The sequence below is a fragment of the Cyanistes caeruleus genome, chromosome 3 (assembly GCF_971803275.1).
Source record: "Cyanistes caeruleus chromosome 3, bCyaCae1.hap1.1, whole genome shotgun sequence".
Taxonomy (NCBI): domain Eukaryota; kingdom Metazoa; phylum Chordata; class Aves; order Passeriformes; family Paridae; genus Cyanistes; species Cyanistes caeruleus.
Genome location: NC_141703.1, coordinates 40,245,377 through 40,272,964, shown reverse-complemented (window position 1 = coordinate 40,272,964; position 27,588 = coordinate 40,245,377). Strand labels below are relative to the sequence as shown.

General features: G+C 40.6%; 1 long non-coding RNA gene across 1 annotated transcript in view; it reads right to left on the bottom strand.

Annotated features, from left to right (window-relative positions):
- Positions 1 to 3,289: 3,289 nt before the first annotated feature.
- Positions 3,290 to 27,588, bottom strand: part of LOC147654102 (uncharacterized) — a 42,446-nt gene continuing 18,147 nt past the window's right edge. The window contains exons 2-3 of the long non-coding RNA XR_015284448.1: positions 16,062 to 16,116; positions 3,290 to 3,507 (exon numbers count right to left, since the gene is read on the bottom strand). This is a non-coding gene — a long non-coding RNA (uncharacterized LOC147654102). The remainder of the gene's footprint in view (positions 3,508 to 16,061; positions 16,117 to 27,588) is intronic.

The window sequence follows — 27,588 nt, the reverse complement described above, 5'->3', positions numbered from 1 at the left end:
CCAGATTAGGACAGATTTGGTGAATTCTCTTTTATGCTGGACATTACTGTCAGTATTTCTGCTCTCTGGGAGGTTTGAATATGAGGAAGGCCTTTTTGCTTTCATTTCTTTTGAGAAAACATGAACTGGGGAGAAAAGGGAAAAAATTGTTGATTGCCTCTATGGACAAACAAAGGAAGAAAATACCTCTGCTGTAATCTGTTCATGAGTCACTGTGAGGAGTAAGGTTTGACTTGTCTACAAAAACGGTTGGCAGCTCCAAAGTTTCACCTTTAATGTCATCAGAGTTGACATTCCCTTGAGTGGTTTGCCTTGCAGAGTTATTCTCTTGGTCCCTCTGCAGTCCCAGGCAGAGAGCAGCCTGCTGGTTGGTTCTTGAGCTGTCGTGACTGTCCTTGCAGACAAGCCTACCAGTGACTTTTGATAGAAGCCTGCTCACTGGAGCATAGCTATGGTGTGAATTAGCCTGCAATAGTGTAGTAATTTATGTAGCTATATTGTCACACTGTGTACAGAGCTTGAAAAGTGTCTCCTGTTTACTGCAATTGAAGCACTTATCCTTGTTTCAGCAGTAAACTTAACAGCAGCTAAAAATAGAAGCTATCGAGCTTCACAGTAAGCAAAAGGAATGAGTTGCATGAGATAATGATCTCTCAGTCCTGCAGAGCACCTGAGCAGTCCTTGAATCCTTTAGAAGTGTCTGTGTTAAGGTTGAACTTTTCTCCTTTTCCAGATCCAGCATGCCAGTGGGAAACGTGGCTGCCCTTCTCCTGGAGGATTTTTCCCCACCAGTGAACTACAGCTCCAGGACCATCTCCTAATCTACTTTGGCGCTTTAATATTTGATAGTTTAGCCCAAACTAAATGTAGAAACGCTGTGGATGAGCAGGTGAGATAGGAAGAAGGCAACCAAACATCTATATTAAGCAAAGAGAGGAGGGGCAGAGAGGTAGCCCCTCTCCAAGTCACTGAGACTGTCACTTTTGCTGTTAGAGATGGAAAACCTTGAAAACTTCCATTTCACAATTTTTACCTTCAGCTGCTTCATTTTGTATTGAACATGTAGTTATATTGAAGAGCTTCTGCTTGTGTGTGATAAGCTCGGCTTGGGCTTCAGAAGGAAAAGCTTCTGAGAACAAGAATTAAAAATGTTCTGACAGAGCAAAAAAGACAATTTTTAATCCTTTAGATGTATATGTGTAAGTGGTAGACACATCTTGTTCTTTCACTGATGTGGAGGAGGATTTGTGCAGTGTGTTTGTACCTTTTGCTCATGTTGGAGAGTTGGGATGTTATGAATCTATGTCAGAAAAGATTTATTTTGTGTGAATCACCTTGTGTTGTGTAACTTTTGGGGTTGAATTAACCGTGCATATGTGAAACCGGGTAGCTTGACCATGATTGATCACTATCTACTGGCAACCTGTAAAATCTGGCCTTTGACAACAGGGCAGAAGAAGAGAAATTAATCTAGAAAACATGTCAAAAGGCCTGTGGCAGTGCTTCTGAAAGACATATCTGATGGATGGTCCTTTAAGAAAGTATTTTAAATATCCACAAGGCGTCATAAACACTATTTTTTATTTACACATCTGCTCTTCAGGCACAGCAGACACTGTCAGCCCACTGAAACTGTCAGCTCCTGTCCAGCCTATGATTCACAGTAACCACAGATCTTTCTCTACAAAACTGAAACCTAAATAATGCTTTCATTTTTTCTCCATTTGTGCTTGCACAATTCATTATTTGTACTTGAACATGGAACTTTGTTCCTGTCACTGTTCAGTAGCAGCCTGTGTCTCTGTAGATCATAGCTGCAATTTGACTGCTTAATATTTTGTCCTCTCAGCTTCATGTAGATATATAAATATAAGAACCAGACTTTATTTCATCATCCAATTTGATAATGAAAACACTAAATACACCTGAACCCAAGACAGACTGGTCAAGTCCCCTTTCTGTGGTTCCCCCTACTCTGATAGTAAATCACTAATATCTTGACTCTGAGCATAAACTCTGGAACTAGCAAAAATAGTTTCCTCCAGACTGTTTCCTTAGCTTACAATAGAGTCATCTCATATAGTCAAAACTTCTGGAATCAAGATATGTGACATCATCTTATCTTTCACGTATGAGCCTGTTAATTTGTTGTAGTAGATCAGAATGATCTGGGATTATACACAGCTGATGGGTTCATACAGGCTAGTCATCAATAATCATCTTCTATAGACTAATGTGATTTAATTATTTTTTTCTCAATTTTTCCATATATATATATATATATATATTTCCCTGTAGTTACCATGTTCTCCTCTCCTATTCTTCCCATTCTCCTCTAGGCCAGCTCTGAGATTTTGCCATTAAATTGCTCAGTGCTCTATGATGAAGTTCATTGGATCCATCCAATCAGAAAAAAATCTGATTTATCTAAGATAATTAGATAGATATATATAAAATATCATATATATATATATATATATATATATATATGTAAAATATTATCTAGATAATTACATTGATTTATCTAGGAGCTTTCTAAGTGTGCAATTCAGTGGTTTCAGCAACTGTGACTATATCTGCTGTTTTACTTAGGCTGTAATAAACAAAGCACTACATCAGTGACAACACTGAAATCAGTGGAAGTTGTTCTCATGTCCAGACTAAGCTCTCCATATTTCTGTAATCGATAGCAAAGCCCAGAGCTAGAGAACCCTGTGTTTCCCAAATGTCTTTGGGAACAGTCTGGCCAGATGGTTTTAAATTCCACCTTCAAGGTGGCTTACAATCTTGTCTTATTCCTCCTCTTTCTTTGGTTGCTAAGAGAGGTGTATATAAGCCTGCTTCCAAGACAGCTTTTTGACAAGTGCTCTGCAGCAGCTAGAGGGCAAAGTCAGCTGCAGTTCTGGCTATCATACCAACACAGCTGTCTTTGCAGGAGCTGAGAGCACCAAAGCCATCCTGGGTTTGCTGGAATTTACTTCAAGGGACTCCTTCACAACTTTAATGTGATTTCTGACTTGGTCATGTAGCTTTTGCTCCTGGGCTGCTTGGTCCTGGATGTATTTGCTCCACTTAGTCCTTGAAGGAGAGAGCATGGCTTGCTGGAAGTTGTCTCCCACCACGACATAAAGCGATAGGTTGCCACATGTTGAGTACAGCCGGTGGCCGAGAGACTCAGCAGGCAGAGTGGATTTATTCTCCATGTGACAGCTGGCTGGACACAACTGTAGTTAACCTGAGTTGTTGCCTAAGAATGGAAGAAAAACTTTCCAAACAATATTAGAACTGGTAACATAAAGAACAGCCTTTTAATGAAAGCTTTCAAATGACCAATGAGAATGAAACTTTCTGGGAACCCCACCAGGAAGATCATGTTATACATAATGTGGAGGTACAAAGCCTTTGGACCAATTTCCACACAGTGCATCTGGGAGCATCACCTTCAGTGTCTTCTGGGTGGTGGAGTTGGCTAAGTTGTCATTTGTTGTGTTCATTTTTTCTCCTTAGCTGTTAAAGAAGAGTGAAAAGTTTAGTGTTCACTGACAGATAAGACTCCTCACATCTCATTAAAAACATCTTATAATCAGGTCTTTCAGCTGCTCATCAGTGCTTCTATTAAAGTGACTTCTATGAAAAAGGAAAGACCTTGTTGTGTTGATAAGAATTGATCTTGATCTAGAAGCCTTTTATCATATCTATATAGATCCAATTTTCTTTTAAAATACATATTTCTGGAAAGGACCTACACAAGCACAATGAAGCTGTAATATAAGGGACTCCCTGGCTCACAGTGTTTGGTGTGTGACTCCTGGTATACAAAGTTCACTTTCTGCTCTCATCAGGGGTCAAATGGAGAAGAAGGACAGATTAGTTGTATTGAGCTACTGACCAAAAGTTTAGAGGGTAATTTCCAGAGCACAACTGTTCCAAAAAAGGCATTTGCAGCCTTGTTGGCTAAGGAAAAAAAAAAAACCAAGCCCAAAAAATCCCCAAAATCACCCACACACCAAAAACACCCACAAAAACAAATAAACAAAAAAAAAAACCCCAAACCTCCAAAGCAGGGTGGATATTGAAATGTTTTCACATTATTTTTTGCCACTGGACTTTGTCAACATTTTTCTTCTTGCTTCTTGAAAACCACTGATAGAGGAATATTTCATTATTTTAGTTCATTAAGAAGATTGATGTTGCCAAGAAATAAGTTATTTTTAGTCTTGTCATTAGCTGCTATGTAAGTTTCCATCCCTGTAAAATTTTTAAATGGTTCTTTGCTTTGACATTAGTCTTAGATAGAACTTTTCTGAAACATCAGAATAAATTCATCCAATTTTGTAAAGCAGACAATTACAAGATACAATATGGGACATGAGCAGGATTTGAGGAACGTAAAGACAGCCTGGTATACACTCTCTACAACAGAAAATAGATGGTCACTGATGCACAGAGCAAGTAACTGTTAGCAAGGCATTCAGTAAATGCATTTTCTGTGAAGAAGTAGCCTCCTCTAAAATGGACCAAATGTTCTGCTGGAAGAAAATGAATACTTCTAGCACTGTTTTTTCCAGAGGAATGCAGCTTCTTATAGGATGATGCCTGTCCTCAAATTACTGTGGTCTGGATCTGTTAAAATGGATCCCATTGAATCACCGTTTCTATTACTTTTTTTGCTCTGAATTTTCTTGCTGTAGCTTCCTTCTACCCTTATTTGTGATATTGCACAGATAAAGGTTGCAGGATTTGGATTTGAATTTTTATAGTACATTTGGTTCAAACATATTTAAAATACTTTGAAAATTGAAGTTGGAGCTTGAAAAGACGTATGCCAAAAACCAGCAATGGTTTTTAACGGGTAAAAGTTTTAAAACTTCTGTCGTGGCTGGGGATGGTGCAGGAGCAGTTTGGATAAATCCAGTGGTTCTGCTTTATAGTTGTGCAGCAATATCATCATTCCCAAACACACTTGGAGCTGTGGTTAATGGTTACCCAGGCTGACAGCAGCAGCCACACCCTGCGCAAACTGTGCTGTGCCCTGAGCACCAGGGCTGTGTCCATCCTGCTGTTCACAGTGCACAGCTATTGAGGCAGCTGAAGGGCATGGCTGGGAGCTGCTCCCCACACCATTTTCTTTGTGGTTTTATGAGACTTACTTTGTCAGCAGCTTGTTCAACAGTGTGCTGTTGTAGCAAACCGTAGAGGCCAGAGGGCAAATGCCTGTGATCACCAAAAAGCACGTCAGTGGCACTCAAGCCCTGTGGTCCCTGGCAGCCACTTGCCCTCAGGGGCTTTTGGAGCCTTTGCTATCCATGTGCTCTATGTTATGGCTGGATGCAGGTCAAGGAATTCCCTCAGAGGCCAGACCACACCCCAAGCCCTGGTTATGGGAACACAAAGTGGGGACAAGTATTGCAAGAAAAGCACGTGGGTGTGGGGTTTCAGTTCTGAACTGCCCTAGGGTTACAGCAGGGACCAAAGGAAGAAGACAGTGAGCCTTTGCTGTTGGCCTTGTTATTTTGCTGTCTGAATCACAAATAGAATTTAGACAAAACTTAAATCTAATTAAGGAACAGTTTGTACTGTGGCAGATTTTATCACGCTAAGTAATTGGCCATAATGGCACTTCTGCAGCCCAAGCTGAGGGCAAATGATATATGCTGTAGACACATAATGAACTTTAAATAAATTATCCAAAAGCAGAACTCATACTAGAAGGGAACTAGATTATTGAAATAGAAACCCTCTTTCAGTCGTAATGGTGGAGTCACTGCTTTATTACATGGTATTCTTTACTGTAACCAATTGATTGGAGTCACTTTAAAAAATGTTGTGATTGCATGTCTTTAATTGCAGTCACGTATAAGGGAAACTTGTCTGCTTCTGCATTGTGATAATTTAATTACAGCCTGCTGGAAATAAAAGCCAAATGGCTGCAGCCATGGCAAAGTAACGTAGTGCCTGTAATTGGACTATATTTCACACAGATGTGTTGCTGAATAAATTAAATAGAATTTGGCTCGCAGTGTTCAACTCTTCAACTGACTTAGATTTAAAAGACACAAATGATATACTTAGGGCTCAAGATGTGAGCCCTCCTTCCCTTACCCTTTATAATTCAGGAGATATTTTCATGCAGAAGGAGCATGTGGATTTAACTCAAGTATTGGATGCATCCCAGATAAGCTTAATTTGTTCCATACTTCCATCATCTTGTAACCCTTTGCTCAACTTTTTCCATTTTGCCCTGCCTTCAAGTACCTACCTTTAAATAAAAATGCATTTAACCTATAAACCCTTAGTGTTGTCTTCTCTCCTCTTCACAGCTGGTTTCTTAAATACCTTACTCCAGCTGGCAGGGTTTGGTTTTAAATTCCACAGGTTTGTGCAGTGAGACTGGCTGGGAAAGTCCCCATGGGCTATCAGGCAAGCTGTGGGAACATTCTGACTTTGTTCCCAGGTTTCTGCCAGGTGTCAACAGCATGGGCTCCACAGTGCTAAATGAGAGCAGCTCTGCCTCCTCTCCCCTACCTGCAGAATAGCTGCCATGCCCCCAGTAACAGGACTGTCCTGGTGTCACCTGTCCTTCTGTCTGGTCTCCAACACCTGCTTGGGACATAACAACACCTGCTTGTGCTTTTGAAAGTGTTTTCTTTACGAAAAAAAGAGAAGCTTTCTCTTTTTTTCGAAAAGAAAACACTTTCAAAAGTACAAGCATTCCAGATTTGATTTTGAATTAAATATTTGCAAACTTCTGTGAACAGGTAGGCAAGTTATTATCTTGACAGGGAAATGTTTAGATGGGGCTGAAAAAAACACTTGAATGTTTTCCAACACTGAACTTCATCCCAGATCTCATTTGAAGGTATTACTTACTTTCTCATGATGATAAGAGATGTGAACCTGGAGATATGAGCAATTATGTACTGCATAATGTAATGGTGAATCAGGCTCAAACTGTTTAGTAAATATAACTTTTTAAATGATTGCATAATTGTCCTGTTTCTCTACCTGATGCTTTCAATATTTGCCATTTTCACATGAACGACTGTCAGCTTTTTTTGTCATAAACAATCTAGTCTTCTTAACTCTTTCTGGTATAAATCATGTAACATCAGCCTTGAGAGTGAGTTTTTGGACTTCTAAAAGCCTGAGTAATAACTGTTATGAACCACCATTATCTACAGAAAGGGGTGAAATCACTGTTTATCATGTGGCTGGGTGCCAGATAGTACTAATTTCAGTATTCTGCATCATGGAAATCGTACATGTCAGGAGTCCCACCTTATACACTTGGATGAAGGACTTTCTGTATTTTTCTTATGAGTTATTGTCAATGTATAAGAGATAGAGGGTTTTTATTATTTTTTATTCATTGTCTAAGAAACAATTTTCTGCCCTGGTATGGTATTTTGGAATGAGACTGGATATTGTTCTGGCATTACAATTCAAATTATGTTAAAATGGTATCATTACTTGAATTCTTCATCTTGGATTTAGTGTTTGTAGTCCAGGAAAATATTTTGAAAAGTTGTGAATAGCTGAAAAAGAGCTTCAGGAATAAATGGGGTACTGGGAGATGTTGTGACATGCCTTGCAAGACATTGCAGCTTTAGAGATTCTCTTTGATTAAGTTTATTTGAGAGCATATTTAAACAGAAAGAGGAAATAGTCATGATCCCATTCATTGGAAGAGATTCCTGCCATGAAGCATAGCTTAAGATATACCAGTCCAGGGTGGCAGTGGAGAACAAGTAAATATTTGTGAGGATGAGTAGCTAATGAAACAATCACCTGTAGTAATATGGTACTTTACCTCTGGAATTTTTGAACCAGTGTTGAGTGTCTTTTGCATAAATATTAGTACAGTCACAGAGAAACACGAGATGATGTCATCAGACAACTTTGCAGGACAGATTCATATGCTTTAAAGATTCTAGAAAACACAATCTAAAAGGTTGTTTCCCCAAGACCATACAAGGTATATACGTACACTCAAGGCCATAGGATTTTAACTCTGAATTCCCATAACTTCCCCATTAAGCATGGGGTTTTTTTATTAGTAATTACTTGGAGGATAATTTTGATTTGAAGAGAGAGAGAGAGAAAGAGAAAATCCTCTTATTCCTTTGATAGTTTGTTCTAATTCCCACAGCTGAAATCACATTTAAACTTCAGTATGACTCTCTAGTTTGTACTTTCAGCCTTTCAAGTTCTTCATAGCTGTCTCTGCTGTAAGAAGAGAGAAGCCCATTTAAAAATTACTGTTTTGTTTTTGTGGAAATATTTAAATGTAATAATCCAATCCCCTTTCCTACTTCTTCCTGATTGTTTTGTCTCTTAGGCATCCTGTTATAGCATCTGGGCTTCTCTACCTATTCTTCTTCCTGCCACTGGCTTTGTGAGGTGCAACATTAGGTCCTTCAGCCTCTATGCTGGGTTTCTGCATCTCTGACAACGTGGCTGGAGCCATGTCTCTGCCTGCAGTACCAGACTCACAGACACCCCAGGCACCCCCTGTGTGTGTGCACCAGTCAGCTCTGCCCAAGCTACCTCAGGATCCTGCGGAGGGTGTCAAGGGTGGACTGTCCTGCACACTCCACTCTTCCAGGCCCTAAAATTCTCTTGCAGCAATCAGTGAATCTTTCCTGCTTCTCTGTCTCTTCATCCACTGATCACATAGGTACTCCTTCTTAATGTGACTGGAGCACCACCTGATGAGGCTGGGCACTTTCTGCCTTGCCATGGGGGAGAGATGGGAGGAGAGATCCTTGTATCCCTGTTGCCTTGAAAAATCTAAAAATTAAGAAAATCTTCCCCTCCACCTCTTACTGGTGGAGAGACAGTAATATAAAGAGATGTTCTGGGCTGGGAAACCATCACCCAGAATACAAAAAGCAGAGAGAAAAACTGCAATTAATAGGGTCTAAGAATCACAAAAAAACCCATGCTGATGCTGCACTGGCAACAATAGAAAAAAGAATGTATTGTTCTGCCCACCTTTCTCATACAGAGCAGTGAAGTTTTGCAGCGAAGCAACTGCTGTCACACGAATTCAGCCAGGGAAACCTCCATAGCATAGCCCTTGTCAAAGTGTCTCTCCTGCTTTTCAGGTGTGACTATGCTGAGCTATGTAGTCTCCAGCTTGCTGCCAAAATTTAAATATCTTAAGGTGATTCAGTTGTTAGACTCCTGTCAGAAAATAAATGGGATCCTCCTGCTGTCATTCCTAGCAAAACATGGTTGTTTTTTTCTCCTTGGAAAGAGGTTTTCTTAAATAATTAATTTATTTCAAATTCTTTGTTCAAATTTAGATGCTCCTTAGCATGTATTTTTACAAAAATTCCACGTGACCCATTGTGTAATCTCCTTATAAACAGTTTTGGACAATTTTCATTCTGTGCAACAAATGACTTTGAAATTACTCTGTCATTATGTTTTGGGTCTGTTATAACTGAAGACTTCAAAGCTGTTATCTGTCAGATTGCCAGATTTCACATTGACTGATACAAGCTTTTCAAATGTGTTATGGGCATCAGTGAGGATCAGATAGTAATTGCCCTTGATTCCCTCAGTAAATATCACCTGACTTTATTGGCCACTTGCTTCCTTCCTGCTGTGTTGCACCCCTCTTTTTCCAACAGAGAGGTTTTATACTTGCTGTTGAGAGATTTTAAGGACCTTGCATTCATGAGTTGTCATCAAGGTGATTTAAAACATGCACAAAACACACGCATGTATTTTCATTCACACCCATAGTTTTTCCTTTGGCAAAAGCTTTCCTTTTCCTTTGATTCTGCGTAAAATTCCCAGGGTGCAGATGTCCTGTGAGCATTGGCAGCTTAGCAGTTTTCACCACTGAGGCACCTACACCATGTATTCTTCCGGCTATTCATTCCCCTTCCTGCGCTGAACACTTCCTTCCTGCACTCAGTGGGAAACTCAGACTGCTAAAATGTGGTGGATGCCAGCACCTCTATTTCTTTCTCTTGCTGTAACATCTTTGCATGAGAGTATCACTGTGACTTCAGGACCATACAGGGGAGATGGGTGCATGCTGGATGGACCCATGCCCTTCCTGTGCATGGCAGCTCTGCAAGTCAGGTGTATATTCCAAAGACATAGGTTTGTTCCCAATTTATTTTCCCACATTCTTTGTAAATGCTTCTTGGAGCAAAACAACAAAATCATTGAAGAATGCCAAAATACTTTTGAGGCCTTGTGCAACAAGATAGGAAATGTTAGTCTTTGGTGTGTTTTTCTTTCTTTAAGATCTCATGCTGTGGGAAGATTAGCTCAGGCAAAAAGCTAAGATTTCCATGGATCGCCTTTGCCCTTTTGTCCTTTCACTGGAAGACAAGTACAGAAGTCTTGCATGTGACATCCTTGTCCAGCACAGTTACCAAACACTGAGAATGATCAGTGAAAGAGTAGATGAGGGTGTAGATCTAGGCATACTAATCACCTCTTGTGAAACATTTCTTAGTCCCAAGCAGTGCTTGAGCCAGTCGCCGGTGTCTGCATAATCTTGGTGTCTGTGTAGTGTTCATCTCGCATGCTCAGATGGCCCACAGACCCAATGGTGTTTCACAATGCCTGTGTCTTCTCTTACTGTCTCTATCACTGTCTTTTTGTGGCCAAAACCAAAAAATGCCATCCAGTCAAATTTTGTTGGAAGCATTTGGAGATCATGGTAAGGGAAATATTTTCTCCCTCAGGACATCCAAGAGGTAGAAGAGGCCACCCACAGAAGCTGTGCAGGCACCATCCCTGGAGATTTACAAATCCCAGCTGGACACAGTCCAGAGAAACTTGGCCTGAAATTAGTGTTTTGAACAGGCAATTGCACCAGAGGCTTCCTGATGCCCCTGCTAACCTGCTTGATTCCAGGATCTTTTTGATCCTGTGAAGTCTGCAAGCTGTAAAAGTCAAGGGTAAGACTAAGCCATCATTTGAAGAATGAGAAACATCTAAGTCTCCTACTGCTTCTGGAAAGACAGACTTGACAGCAAAGTTGCCCTGTGTAGCATCAAATCCTTTCCACAGCTAAAGAGTTCCGTTTACCAGCCAGGCTTGTCTGTTCACTCACTGTTTGTCATGAGGCTGCAAAACCAAAATTTTTAGCTGAAAGAGCTTAATTTTTCTGTTTTATTAGTCCTCAATATTATGCAGTCCTTTATAATCTTTCTTAATACCTAGGATCTGGATATCTTAGGCTGTGAGCATGTCTGTGTGTTTGGTTATGCTGAGCATTCACATGCAGAAACTAGCCTTTATTTAGACAGAAAATTGTACCCTGAAATTGCTCATTTGACTTGACCTGTGGTCTGAAAAATATTTCTACTGTTTAATCTAATTTCTGATAAGCAAATTGTCAGGTTTGTTTTTAATGGGAATGCTTTTTTTTAAAGCACTGTGCCTGCACTGTGGTGTTTCAGCGTAGGACAGGGAAAAGGGCACACCATGTACATATGGGGAGGCCTTGGGATCTGCTTACAGATTAGGTTGTATCCTTTGTCAGCATCAAAATGCTGGAGTGTATTTGATTTAAGTTTGATTTCACAACCCAGATTCTCATTCCCTGCAGATTCTTCTTCAAAATGAAAGAGAATTTGGCTTTCTGGTTATACACACCCAATTATTGAGAGCTTCCACCTCCTTGATCAGTCAGTTTTGAGTTGCTAGTCATACTGCTTTGGTCATGTGTGCCCTAGCCTTGGGAATTACAGCTCCAAATTCCATTTTTGTTCATCAACCAGAAGTCTGGGTGATTGAATTATATTTACTAAAATACTGTCTCTCATTCATTTTAACTGAAAATACAACCTAAAAGCTTGAGGCCAGAAATGAGCTGAGACTCCTTCAAACAGTGTCCTTATGTCCACCTCAGTGAGGAATTTGGCCAGTGGACAGCACTGCATCCGCTCTGGGCTGCTGGTGCTGACAGACAGTAGATGTCACTCTTGCCTAACATACAGAATCTTGGAACAGTTCTGGTTGGAAGGGACCTTTAAAGGTCATCTAGCCCAATCCCCTGCAATGAGTAAGGACATCTTCAACTGGTTTGTGTTACTTAAAGCCCATTCAAACTGTGCTTGAATGTTTCCAGGGATGGGGCATCCACAGCTTCCCTGGGCAACCTCTTGGTTTCTCTGCTGAAATGTAGTTTCCTTACTTAAGAGTGTTTAGGTGTGAGGGAAGAGTGACTGCTGATCATAATTGCTACTGAGTGAAAGCTTTATTTTGAGATAAGAAAATGTCCACATAGACAATTATAACTTTTACAGAATCATAGAATGGGCTTGGATTGGAAAGGACTCTCAGAGATCAGCTAGTTCCACCCCTGCCCCTGCTGTGGGCAGGGACACTTTTCACCAGACCAGGTTACTTAGAGCCCCATCCAGCCTGGCCTTGAACACTTGAGGCATGGGACATCCACAGTTTCTCTGGGTCTGTTCCAGTGACTCACCATCCTCACAGTAAAGAATTTCTTCCCAATATCTAATCTAAACTACCCCACTTCGGTTTAAAACCATTGTCCCTTGTCTTATCACTGCATGCCCTTGTAAAAGCCCTTGTACAGCCTTCTTAGAAGCCCCCTGTAAGTATTCAAAGACTACAATAAAATATGCTCAGAGCCTTCTCCTTCCTAAACAAGATATTTTACCTCCACCTTGTTCTTAGTCCCTAAAGAAATGTGTATGGAATCCCTAATGAAGTGTGTATTTCTGGTCTGGTTTTGGTACAGGATTTTTTTGTTTCATTGGTTTGTTTTAGCTTATTCTTTGAAATGTGTTTTGGGAGCCTGCTAAACTATGCCAATCTAATCACAAGTCCACAATTTTGATACATTAATCCATGGAAACTTTATAGTAAATTTGGGTACTGAGGGTCTAAAGGAGAATTTCTTGGCTATCCCCTCTCACGTGTGAAGAACAAATGCTGTGACAGTGTCTCACAGAGGAAGTCTGCCAGCCCAGGCCATGCAGGAAAAGCCTGCTTTCCTTTCTGCTCAGCAGCTCTCTGGCAGCTGTGCAGCCACTTCATCACAGTTGTCCCCCAAGCACTGGGGGCTGGAGATTTCAAAAGGCTGCAGACGAGTTCCTACAACCAAGGGTGTCAGTGCATCACACTTAGGTTTTAGTAACATATTCAGGGTCCCTTTGAGCCCAGTCCATTGGGAGATCAGACCAGTGCCCAGCCACAGGAAAAATGCCTGCAAAATTGCATCCTGTGGGAGTACCTGTATTTATACTCTTTGCCTTTTTTCTCAGTAAGTTAAGAACCAGGTACCCTGAAAAGAAATATTGTTTTCACGGGGAGGACAACTCTCGCTCTACATCACAGTAAACTTCATTTTTTATCAATGTGGGGAAATCACAGTAATTTCTGACTTCCTCTAAAGATCTGGCTGGTGGTCTCCTATAAAAATCAGTTGCTCTCTCAAATAGCCGCCTTTCAAAAGGTTTTTCACATAAGATAATTTTCCTGCCAGAAAAAAAATAATCCATTGTTATAATAAATTAACTGCACAAATGCTTCCATTTGTGTCTGGATCCCTAGAGTTTCACTGCTAGGACCAGAAGGTGTTTACAAAAAGTGACACCAATTTTCTTTATCATTAATGTCTTCTGTGGATATACAATTTCAAGAGCAAAGCAGAATGTAAGAATTGCACAACTGGGACATCATTTGAGAGAGATGCTGAAGGTGAGATATTTCACAAATACACATCTGCCACAGATCGCATTCCTTCTGAATCCCACTCTATACCCACTCCAACAGAGATATCAATCAAGCAATGAATGCTTGTTTATAGACAAGTCTTTGAAAAATGCCAGATTTTTTCAAATTAACAGTGTTATTAATGACTCTGTCAAGGTGGTATGTCAGCCTGGATATTCTTTAATTTTTTTTCCGGAGGAAGTCAATGTACACCTCTTAATGACTTACATTCACCTAATCATAGACAGTGCAAAACCATGGCAGTATGTCAGCATAAAAAAAAAGTAAAATTGTTGACAAGTGTGTAAGTCTAATTAAATTAAGGGTTTAGGTAACATAAAGGGAAACCTCATGAATTCAACCATACATAGTAATCGGGAATAGTAGTTAGCTGAAAAGGATCATTTGGAAATAGGGTGCTCTCATGGGTGAGACACAGAGAACAACAACTTGCAGTGGCTCTGGATTAACTGGGGCTTATTTAAGAAGCAAGAGATTTACTGTACTTTCTGAGCCACCCGCTCCCTGGCTGACCCCAGCACTGTGATCACAAAGTGTCACCATCCATCCCAGCAGGGATGAGGTGCTGACTGAGGATGATCAAGCAGTAAGTCAGGTTGGTTCGTGCTGGGCTGCTGCCCTTCATTAACAGTCTCGGGCTGCAAGCTACCCGGTCTCCTCCAGGTTCCCCACTGCTGGGTTATGCCTTCAGGCCAGACACATGCTGCTGTTTTTCCAGACTCACTTCTTTCTGAGATTGCTACTTCACTTTGGCAGCACCTCTTGTCAGCACCAGCTCGTCTTTACATCACCTGGAGCCTAATTATCCTGGTCTGAATAGTCCATGTGCAAAAGCCCAACACACGGTCAGACTCCTAACTGTAGGGTTCATATCACATTTATTTGTTAATTGCAGGATGTGCCAAGTTTGTTCAGTTCAGGTGGGATGAAAATTTACAACCAGCATATACCAGCTGCAGCTGTCAAGCCACAGGATTCGACTTGAGAATTTCAGAATTTTACCCCCCTGCTGACATATCTGCACCAGTTTTCTGCTGCCTGTTTGAATTCATAATTATTTTTCACCTTGTTCTTTCTTTGTTGAGCGCAGAAACTCGGGATACCTGTTTTTTGATCCAGTTTTGATTTTGATGCTTTAGGTTCATGCTACGTTCTGAAGCCTTGCCACTAGGTGGTAATGTTTTCATCCTTAAAAGAAAAACAAAGACAACCCAAAAAACCAGAACACCCACAAACCTTCTTTGGAAGCATAGACTCAAACTTGAATTATTTCTGCAAGGCTTATATGTTTTATGAAGGGTTCAGAAAAATTATGGCTGTTCTGATGTAAAGCCTTTGATTATCAGCTCATTGCACAGCCACATGCCTGTCAGGAAAACAAAAGATGTGGGAGACTTATGCTGGCCTCACGCTTTTCCTTACTGTGAGCAGAAGTTTGGTAGGACAGGAAAATTGAGCTTTGTAGACATATTATGAATGAAATATGTGATTATGAAACATCATGCAAGGGTTTCCTTTTTTATACCTCTTGAAATGGAACTGTTATGAAGGACTGTAATGCCTCTATGACAGCCATACAGTAGCTATACACATATTTACCATGCTGAAAGACAATATTCCTGAGCTTTGTGTCTCTCTTTTAGGACATAGCAGTGGAGACTAATGAAAACAGCTGGGCTGTGCCATCTCCCACTTACAGTAATTTTCCATTCAACAGCAGCTCACAGCGAGGGTGTCAGTGAAGCTTATCCTCTAGTGCTGGGCTCAGTTACTCAAGGTCTTGTCCCATCAACAACAGGGTTTGAGGGTGCTTTCCCTGCTCCATCCTCTGTTTCTTATAACACAGAGGGTACAATGTGCTCATGAGAAGCAGGATATTCAGGTTTAAAACCTTGGTGACCATACCAGAAGTTAAAGCCCGTTATCCCGTCTCCCAAGTGAGCACTGTAGTTTGCTGGCCACCCACTCAGGGGGTGGCAGAAACTTGTCTGCAATGCTTATGACCATAGCTACCCATTCCAGCCTGATTCTGATGTCAGATAAAAAAACCTGGGAAAAGTGGTTTTGGCTTGGGGAAAAACAAACTCAGCATTTTTGCCATGTTAACTGTTTTCTCTAAAAAATATTACCCAAATCTAACAATAATAGTTCCCACAATATCATTCATTTCTAGAAGCTCAAAAGGAAAACTCCCACAACAATACATAAGGACAATAAAATAATTGCTGGAAAGGGCTTTTTCCTCTCTCTTTGCAGACTTTGTTTGTGCTCCCAGTGATATGAATGCAAGAACTTTTTCTTATGTTTGCAGTCAGCCTTACCTTACCTGCTGTCATCTACCAAATTCTGCTCCATACCTTGCTGAGAGTGTGACAGCTGAAGGAAAAATAAGTTATACAATGAGACTCATGCACACATGCACTGCAGCCTTAGGGTTACACAAAGCAAAATACATGTGGTGTTGAAAATAAAATATATTTTTTTCAAAGGTTCATCACTGTGAAGCAAAAAAAAATATATTTATATATATACACCAAAATGTAAAAAGGCCTCTTCTTGGCTGTATTCTAGTCAAATTTCAGTGTGTTTCTCCTCTGACTTTGCCTCAATAATTGTTTAGAAAATCAGTAAGATATGTATATACAATATATGTGTATATTTTTGTCAGAAAACACAATTTTTTCGCAGTATTTTCCCTGTTCAAGGATCAGGTAACATTTCTAATTAAAAATAAATGGTTTGCCTTTCAACAGGGACCAAGACTGGCACTGTCAATGAAAGCCAATAAAATATTTCAAAAATTGAGAAACTATTAGAGAGGTGCAGCTAGAAGGGAATTAACTCTTTGGTTGTTTGCTGTCTTTTAAGGAGTGAGTATATGACCTTTTAATGCTGACAGCTGGGTATTTTTAGTCAGTGCTTTCAAATCGCATATTGAATGGCTGACCATACTCTTCAGTGGCAACTGATATTCCCAATATTAGGGTTTAATGCCTTTCTTACACTGTGAGAACTTTATGTGTCATGGTTTAAAATAATTTTCAGTGGGCTGCTGATACTGCAGTATTTTCAAGGTAAAAAAGAGTGTTTACCAAAGAGATATTCCCATCTGGTTTTGACTGTCAACCTCATTCACTAAGCCTACATGGAAAGCACTGAAAATTTTTTCACCAGGGGCTCATGGTGGAAAACTGCCCTGGTGCAACCTAGGCTTTTGATTCTGTTGAAAGAAACAATTGAACACTGAGCTTTGAGACACAAGTATGGCACAAATACTTCATCTGTTAAAAACTTAGTCTGATGTTTCACAAAGGAAAACTAAAAGGTGGTGTTAGCGGCGCACTAAAGATTTCCCGAAGTCAGACAAGGAGTGGAGCGAGTGCTAAGACTGGGGAGAGAATTGCAAAAGAGCTACCAAAAAAGCAGAGTCTGGGAAGAAAAGCTTGTTGCATCCTATGCTCCGCATGTGATTAAGTATCGCAGCATAGCAAAAGCTGCACGGCTGCCAAGGGAGCGCATTTGTTTGCCCCTGCAGTCACGAGCAAGTGACTTGGCAGGAGGTAAAGGTTTGGTGGATACTGTGCAGTTTGTAGGATATTCTGACCTTCACACCCAGCAGGCCCTGAGAAGGCATGGGAGGTAAGGCCAGCTCCAGTATTTCCCAGGGACGTGCTGCTGCAGGGCACAGGATTTTTTAACAACATATCTTTACCAAGGCAGAATATCTCTGAGCTGATGCGGCTCAGTGACAGCGCACAGCAAAGGTCCAGGGTGCTGCCAGTGCCACCCACTTTGTCAGAGAACGGGAATAACCAACACTGGTCTAATTTGGGAAATCTCCAAGGATCCCCCACTTTCCTGGACAAACATCTTCAGTGCTTAGCCACCTTTATGTGGTGCTTTATGGGGAAAATTCCATTTCATTACTTTGCACTGACATTTTCCTTGCTGCCCCCAGTGACTGTCACCACTTGCCCTTTGATAGGCACCTGGGAGTAGGGTTGGGTTTCCTCCCTCTCTCACCAGCCAAATTCTGCCTCTTCTCCTCTCAGCACCCCCCTGGATGGCCCACACCAACCCTGAGTATCCCACCTGTGGGGCCTGACTGACTTTTTTCCTGGGGTTTGCCTAATGCCTCTCTCCTTTCCCTGTGGGGAAGAGGTGATGGGAACCCCAGGAAGACTGTTACCCCAGGAAAGGCAGGAAGGGCTCTTCCCCTGGCCTTTAAAAAAATACTCCTCTGATGGCCTGCTCAGAATTATTCCATCTTTTTGTTTTCATTTATGGTTTTAATAAGAAAAACTTCGTTGTGATGCCATTCATTATTTGTACCTCTATCCAATAAACTTACTATCCTTCCACCCTGACATTTATTTGGGTTGGACTCGATGAACTTGAAGGTCTCTTCCAAACTAGTAATTCTGTGATTCTGTGATTCTATGTTACTAATGCATGGGCCAGAGTCTTTGCAGTGTATTTGGCCCAGGTGAAGGTTACTTGCTTGTGAGCAGGAAGCAGATCCAAGTTATTGTGTATAATATAACATATAAGATATAAGATATAATATATAATATATAACATATAACATATAACATATAACATATAATATATAACATACATAATATAGACTATAGACTATAGACTATAGACTATAGAATATAGAATATAGAATACATAATACATAATGTATAAAGTATAATGTATAATGTATATTATAGAATATTTAATATATATAAGTTATCATAACATATGTATATGAGGTGCTGCAACTGAATTTGCTTTAAGACTACACATTGCTTAATTGAAAACAGAAGGAGCACTGTTATGTGTTGTTTCCATGTTCTCTGCACTGCTTGCTCAATTTGTGTACTCTTCAAACCATGAGAAACTCTGTTTAAGGAGTCACTTGCTACCTCTTCCTAACTGAGAGGAAAAAAAAAACAAAAAACAAAAAAAGGAGAATAAAATCCCACAAATCCCCATAATAGCAATAGAAGAAGTATAAAAATAAATATGACAGTTTAATGGAGATTTGTTTGAACAGTGTGTTTTCCTTTTAACCAGTTATTGTGGTGCATTACTAAAGGTTTTAACAGCCTGAAATGGAGCTGCTGGAAACATTATGAGGCTTGCAAGCATCTTACATGTTGGGCACCTGGTTAGGCATGTAAATGGTCTGTCTGAGCTTTCAGAGCAGCAATGAATGTGCTGAACCTTGGAAACCAAATCATCTCCCATATATCAAGTGTTATGCTTTAGTTGTCAGCCTGAACTTTTTTATATACAAATTAGGTTTTTCAAACAAAGGAGAGTTTGTCTATTACCACAAGATAATGCTGTCACTTGATAAGATTTAATTTTTCTAGTAGTTATAAATAACTTTGTTGTAATCATTTTGGCCTGATTTCTTGGCAAAGTCCTTGGCTTGTACAGCAAACAAAAGTCTGCAGAGTAATCACACACAGGACCAACTATAACAGACTCTCTCCACAAAATTCATCAGAAGACTGGGATTTCCTTTAGAAAGCTTGTAAGAACTTATGGATTTTATAGTAAATGCTCCCAGAAAAATACTACAACACTGAAATTAAGAAGTAATGTCACAGACAAACCCAAAGCAATGAGCCTGGAGAAACCTATCAGTAAGATATTTAAAATACAGACATATATTTTTATAAAGTAGATGTATAACTCTTGTTCCTCCTACTGTTTCTTCTGCTTCTATTGCTTCACTTATAAACTAACAAAAGAAATTAAAGGAACCTGACAGCCTGATCTGGGATTACAACCTCTGTTACAGATTTCATTGTTCACTTCTCTCTCACTCATAAGTCATGCTGGACTTCCCTCGGTGGCTGTCAGAGCACAGAAGCAGCTGTTCAGCAGTATAACAGTGGTAGCACAAAAATAGCCATTCTGCTCAGCACTCCCAGCCACATCCACCTCCATAACAGGCACTGGAGTCTGTGTATGACACCCCTCTGCAAAATTGCTGCATGAGGTGGTGGTTGGCACCCACTGTAGTGCCTGAGCCCTGGCTGCCATGGATAAACCCCGCTAGTCATTAGTGCCCTGTCTGCAGGACAACAGGGATTTTGGTGTGGCAGCTCTCCACTGGTTCCTGGTGGGAAAGGGATCAGTGGTGAAAGCTGGTTCACTTGGGCCTCCTTGCCCGGGCTTCTTTAGCTATGACAACTTTTGTCACTTAAATTCCAGAGCAAGAGCATTCATGTCTCACAGAGACCTGCAGGACAGCCTGGCTCTTGGGTACACTCCCCTCCTCATCGCCCTCTTCCCCACAGCCATATGCACATGGAAATTCTCCCACAACAGCTGCCTCCACACTTTCCCACAGGGAAAACTGGGTTCCTCCAGAAGCTTTCATTCCCTACATTTGCACCAACAGCAATAAGAGGCAAATACATTAGAAGGAGGAATGTTCCCAGCAGAGAAAGATCATTTTACCAAGGTCTATTTGTGTCCCCTGCTGCATCATGCTGCCTCTTTCTCCTCTCCGCAATCGCCTTTCCTCTGGGTCGGGCCCTACAGAAGCCAGTGCATCATCTTTGCTTTGTCAGGCACCCAACGAAGGGAACACCTGCAACTCCAGAAAGCCTAAGGAAAACTTTTATTTATATCTACTCAGCACTGGTAGTACCACTCACCTTGAGTACCTGTGAGCAGTTTTGGGCACCACAGTACAAAACAGATATGAAGCTATTTCACTTGATCTTGAAACACCAGTGATTTTACCAGCTGATGAAACCAGACAAAGCTACCAGCTTAGGTGTGGATCCCCTCACCACTGGCACCTACACTGAGGCCAAAGAAATTTGGAGAGGGTTTTAGTAGCTGACCTTCTGAAAAGCGAACACAGGCACACAAACAACTTTTTTTTTTCTCATCCTTTGACAACAATAGTTCAAATTCATGTGGTTTTTCTGATGGTCATCTTAAAGGACAGCTTCAACCTGTCAGATAAATGGTGCTGGGAACAGGTATTTATCCAGTGGATTTTAGATCAAATAGATTAGAAAAACCTCTGAAGTTTGTGTTCTAAATTTAATACTGTGAACTTTAAGCCACAGTAAATAATCTGCAGTAAAACTGTGAGTGCTGATAAGGACAGAAAAGGAGCATGATTTCCTGATAATCTGAAAAATGCACATGTGTGCACAAGATGGGAAAACCTGATACTTATTAAATATTATCACAGACTTGAAGGATCCAAACACTCCTAGACCTCCAATGCACTGGACTTTCCACAAATATACAAAAGAATTCTACATCTTATGGAATTCAAATGTTCATAATGGCTGAATGAACTGCAATGGATGCATGGACAAATGATACTGATGTTATTTAAAGTAGTATTTTTGGTGTTGATCACATCTGAAATGCACTATATAGGATTCTCATAACATTTTCCCAGATGATATATGTGTCCATACCAATGTGTTCATCTATAGATGAATGGAAGAGTGTATCTGTATTTGAAACAGAGAGCCAAGACTGTCACCTACTCTGCATGTTTTTGCCACAGGGCAGTAAGTTCTGCCCTTTCTGCTTTCTTTTTCCCATTTATTTCTTGGTCTCACCTGGACATACTCTTTCTTCCATTGCTTCTCTAACTATTTGATAAGAAAGCTGTCATATAGGATAATGACAACATCTCATTCTCACACATTTAAAGTAATGCAGTACAGTGGCATTTTTAGGTATCATTACTTGGGAGGGCAAAGTCTGAGGCTCTCTTAGAGCCTTACAGTGCTGGGGCCCAGAGGGAAAAAGAGATACTACTTCTTGCATCTCTTTTGGACTGAGACATGACATAGGTACCAAGTGGTTTAGAGAGAAATGTTTTCTGTGACCAGAAATACAAACTGAGGTATTTGGACAACTTTAAATGAAAAGAGCAAAGCAGTTGTAGACCACAGGCATCCCCCAGAGGAACACTGACAGCTCAGCAGGGGAATGCAGGATCTTTTGGGCTGGGAAGCTAAACTTTACCCAGGTCTTTACAGGCTGTGCCTGGACCTTAGAAATTTTAATCTACAATTGTTCCAGGACCCACTCATAACAGACTAATGACCTGTAAAGTTTCAGTTTAAAATGCCTTTGGAGAGTTATAGGAAACATTTTAAAATGCAACTGAAGATACATTTCCAGCCTGTTTTTATTCTTACAGCCCATAAAGTAGAAAGCATTTCATATAAAAAAACAAACAAACAAAAAAAACCCCACTAAACCAAATGTCCTCTTCTCATTTTAATTTTCCTCATATAACCTATGAACAATTTTATATCAGAACACTGTAAAATGCATGCCATTCTGCTTCTTGGCTACATTGAATTTCCAGAGCAGTATGAATTTCTAAGCCTAAGCTTCTGGAGAGAAGGGCTTATATGAAAATGTTGATGGTTTCTTCATTATTGTGCTCTGACCAACACTGCAGTAACAGAGAACACCAATAAAGTACTGCAGTGCTGTATAATTGTCTTATTAATTGGAACATTATTTACAGAGAGGGCTGCCATCACAGCATGTACCTACTTTCTGAAGTGCTCACAGCACTCAGGACACAGCAGGCAGCCAGCATAAAAGTTCAGTTAAAGTAACAATAAAATAGCCATCCATATAAGTGCAAGTTAATGAATTGAGTCCTCCTGGCAGGAAGACTTGAATGTGAGCAAGCATTTTCAAATTTAAAGAGAGGTGACCTTAAAAGCCTGCCAAACCTCAAAGGTAATGAATCATTTATGATGATGGCGGTGGGGCCCTTTAATTTTCAGACGAAGAACAACTCAGCTCAGCTGTTCTATTAAAATATGTTGTATGTATATTTTGACGAAGATTGTCTTTGGAAACCAAAAGGTAAGAAGGCAAACAACCCTTTTGAGTGTGTAGGGATCTACCTTACATTTAAATTAGCTGTTTAAATAGTGTTGCACATACTAAATCCTGTGAAAGGCCATTGTTTATGAAGTCCTTCTTCGACTAAAGTTTTCCACAAACAATGAAAAGAAACTGCCACACTGTCCCTAAGCTCCTAAAAAAAAGACATTAGTGCCAGCTATTCAACAATGCATTTCATATTTTCAATGTCCCTGTAAAATCCTTTCAACTGGCAGAAGGGAAATTATGATGTCTGTCCCTTTGCCTTTGCAGCGTCCAACTGACTTCTCAGAAAATTCAATGGGAAAAAACCCCAAACTAATACAAAGCATGCAGGATGAAGGCTTGCTGCTTTGAAGGATAGTTTTTCCCAAGATTAATGTTTCATTATCATATATAAAGTAAAGCACAACTACTGTGTCACTACTTTCATTTACAGCTTGACTGCTAAGTTCATAAATTACTGCATGGCTTACTCAGCACAGATACACTACATGGGATTTTAAGAAGTTTTAGGGCCGCCAATGTTGTCACAAAATATCTTGCAAAATCCTTTTTATAATTTACGTACTAAAATATCTGATGATTACAGGCTTTTGGACAGATTACCCATATTGCTTAGGGCTTTCCAACCTATCTGAATGCAAAGCAGGAAGATGATTTCTGCTGTTAACACTGAATTGCCATAAATCAGGCTCTTTTGATGCGTCATTCATGATGCTACAACTTGCACTCATTTCTCAAAAGCTGCAGCCAGTTTCTTCCTTGGCAATTCTATGGTATAATAGTAGCCTGGATCCCAGTTCATCTGCAATGAATGTTAAAGCATTTTATGTTAGTTATTCAGGGTAAACCAGAACACTCCAGTGCCTAATTTCCTCTGTGGAGCTAGTAATTTCTTTTTTACTCTGAAACACAGAGTTTCAGTCAACAGTATCAACACTATATATTTTTTAAAATGTTTTCTCTAGTGCTTTGAGCAAAATCAACAAGTTTGTGGTTTACAAAAAGGACCTGTGAATGTATTACATGCCACTCATGTCTAGGTGCCTGGGACAGACACTTCTGCTTTCACTATTTGCAATCTGACTTCCACTGCTCTGCAGCTCATGCTTGGTTATGGCAGAGTCTGCCACCCTCCACCAGCACCAAGCTGCTAGCAGCCTGAAGGGAAGAAGTGCCCCTGATTCAGACAGCACCAAGGTGATGGTAGGCTGTAGGCACTGCCAGATCTTGGGTCCCCCGTGCTCACTGAAGAAAGTTACAATGCTACTGGAAAGCAGACAGCTGGAGAGCAAAGAAACAGGGATTCCTGACTTATCTTTGCTTCAAATCCCAACTGTGTTTAATTTTTTTTTTCTCCTACAGAGTAGCTTTATTAACTTCAGTGTCCTGGATCACATTGGGTTGAGACTGGCAATAGGTAAATTCACACAGTGGTGGCATTTCCTTGGCGATCTGCCAAGTATAAACCTATTACATATTGTTGCTAGATTTGTATAAATAATCACCAGCCTTCCTCTGAAAAGAAATTGCACTCCAGCAGCGTTTGGGATAGCATTTCTAGGATTCTATGATTTTGCATTAACTAAAGTTGTAAATAGTATCATCTTCCAATAGAATCTGCCTTCCGAAAATTATGCACCACGGTAATTTTTTTCTAAACTAATATGCCTCAAGAAAGTTTCTCCGTGTCTCTATCTGGCAAAAGAAGCTATAAAAGACTTAAGAAAAAAATCAATTTAACCTGCCTCAGTGAGGTAAGCACAGAGATTTAAGCTCTGTTCCCAAAACATAGATCGCATGAATATATATTTGATTCATGGTTGAATCAAGTCACTAGAAGCTTACATTTCAAATGTAGACAACTACTTTGAAAGAAATGGGTTTTTTATGTCCCAGTGCTACTGTCTGGTCCCAAGCAACACAGATGACCCAGGCTCAGGCCAGCCCATAGCAGGCTGGATCCATATCACAGCTGTCTGTCGGGCCGCATTTTGGCACTGAGCCTCTTGTAGCCACCTTCTCCTGTTTCTTTCCTTGATACTTGTCAATGACAAAGACATTTGATGGTTGCTGCAAAGATAGTCTTACTTCTTGTTCCTGTCATAAAGTTATGGATCAAAGTTTGAGTTACAAGTATGAAATGTGAGTTGCTGAAACCTGCAAATTCATAGTCTTTTACGATTTCTGGAAGTTTCATCAGATTGAGTTTTGCTTCTGAGTCCAAATGTATCAAAAGCTGTTTATGTTACCAGATGCCAGAATACACAGATGGCATCTGTTTAATTTGAATAGGTTTTTACTATTGGTTATGGACATTTCAGGATATCAATCTGACATCTTCTTGAAGCAGCATTAATCTATTTTTTAGCTCTTTCTTTAGGTAAATAGGTGTTTGTCCAAGTCCTTCTGCCCTTACTTTTATGAATTAACTTCACTCTAACTGTTAACATATAAAGAGAATACTGCTGGATCTATGATGTTTCATTTATTATTTCAGATTAAGAGCTCTTGAAAAGCCTAATAAATTAATTTTATCATTTTGGTAATTCCAAATGCAGCCCCCCAGCCATATGCGTGCCACACTGTACTTTTGAAAGAAAAAAGAAAAAAAAAAACATCTGCAATCTCCTCAATTTTAAAAGATAATGGAAGAAATAAGAACCACACCTCTATAGATGTGTTCTTTGGCCTAGACTGTATTTATTGATGCAGTATATGGATCTAAACCAAACTGAAATTATTCTTCAGAAAGGCTGAACCCAGCCATCTTTTCCTTCAGAGGGTCTGGAAGTACACCTATGGAAGATGGCTGAATTTCAGAGTGATCCCTGGAGCCTGAGCTATATTTAGAATAATAGGATTATGTTATTACAACTCTAGCTGTGATAGGGCTGAAGAAGGTTACTTAGACCCTGTGGCTACACTGTTAAATAGAAGAGAGCCAGGAGTTAATCCTCAGTGTTGATGCTGAGTGGTAAGCACAGACTGATCCATGCTGCACAGCTCTTGTGCCTGTGACTTATCTCATCCCACGTGGTGCCTACCTATGGAAAATGCTTCTTTTTATGTGTTTTGGACCAGTTCAAGATGTCTGAAGTAACTTATAACGCATATTGTGGCATGCCAGGGTGGTGGCTTTGTAACATGAAGCTGCATATGTGTTTGGTATGTGAGGGGCTGTACAACCTCATGGGATGGCATTGGAAGATTGTGTAGGATGGAAGAAGTCACGCTTTGTGCAGTCTGCCCATGCTGTCCTGGAGTCTGTTAGTTTGCACAGGTGAGAGCCAGGAGCTCAGCAGAGGATTCCATCTCCCACTGACTTCAGCTGGGAGTACAGCGCAGATTACAGAGGTCTGCAACTCTCCACACATTTAGTGTCTATTTTGGTGTCCAGAAACCTAAAGAAGTGGCCAAACATTGGCCTTCCAGGTGCTGTTCTGGTTAGAGGTTGTCACTTGTAGGACAGGATTCTGAAGAAATAAGTTTGACTGAGGAGATTCTTGCATGCTGTCTGGGACAAAAAAGGCACTGCTCCCTTCTTGAGGCAGGCAAAACACCAAGACTGCAGAGCAACCTTTTATACCACCAGTGGGCAGAGCTACCTGGGATTTCAGAATCCTGCAGGAGTATTATGCTTCCCTCCTGCCAAAGGCAGTCACTTTTGTTAGGAGAAGGAAGGAAACTACTCGTGCAGGACACTCTGCAGCCTTTTCCAGACCAGTAAAGGCAATTCCCAGGGAGCAAAGGGGTTTTGGTAGCATTCCCAGATATTTCCAATGAACAGCACAGCACATTGCCAGCAAGTTCCTCAGCAAACCTAGCCAAAGCTCTATTACTGATCTTCAATGTCGTCTCCTTTTCTCAGCAAGACACTGGAAATAGCATAAGGCTTTCCATTCACTTGGCAGTGCAGCCTACAGACACAGCAGGGAAGTACCATGGGACTCATCACATGGCAGAGACAGATGGGCCCTTCCTGCTTTTTACCTCTCTTCCCTTTGCCTGTGCTGACTTGAGCACCCTCCTCTCTTTCCGTGGCAGACTAAGCCTCAGGGATATTGCGCATCTGCAGCTGGTAGCATTGATGCCATGGCCATGCCAGTTCCTCTAGGCTAAAGTTTTGCAGAGAAACCAATCTAGCTGAATCCTAGAACCATAAAATCATGGAATAATAGAATATTCTGAGTTGGACAGGACCCAGTAGGACCTTCTCACACAAAGCCCCACATTTTGGGTGTGAGATGTGCAACAAGAATTTTAGATAACAACAATGGGGTTTAAGCATCTATCTCCATGCACAACCAAGAGCACAGGAGATGTTGATTTGGGCTGGTCCCTCAGTGTCTTCCACAGTAGAGCTGGATGCCAAAGGCTCCTCCTTGATGCTAAAGGAGGTGGAGGCTGAGTTACAGTTCTCTGAGAGATTGCTGTAGGTGTCAGGTAGGGCAGCTTGTCTCAGTGGCACGGAGTGTGGGCCACTGCTATGGAGATAATGCTCTCATATTTATGACATCTAAGAGGATTACATGGAAAAGACCTTCTGCTCTATGTCCTGATGAAAGTCTGAGGTACTCAAGTTTGATTCCAAATTATCTTGGACCTATCATGCTAACCATAACTATGCTACAGCTATGGACCAAGACTAAAGTGAACAGTTACCTTGCTTCATGATAGTAATTCCCTCCTCTTTTTGTCACTGATAATTCTTTTCTTGATCAGCACCATGTGGCTGCTTCAGGAAACTTAGGAAATGCAAATAAAGGGATGTTTGTTTGTCTCAGTACTACCTTGAGGCACTTCTCTTGTGCTCAGTGCCCATCACTGAAGACTGCTCTCCACCCCCTGGGTCTCATTTTCAGATATGTTCTCTGGCCCCAGGAGACATTTTGCATAGTTTAAAAATTAGCACTCAGTCTGAAGGTGGGAGGGTTGCCAGCTATTCCA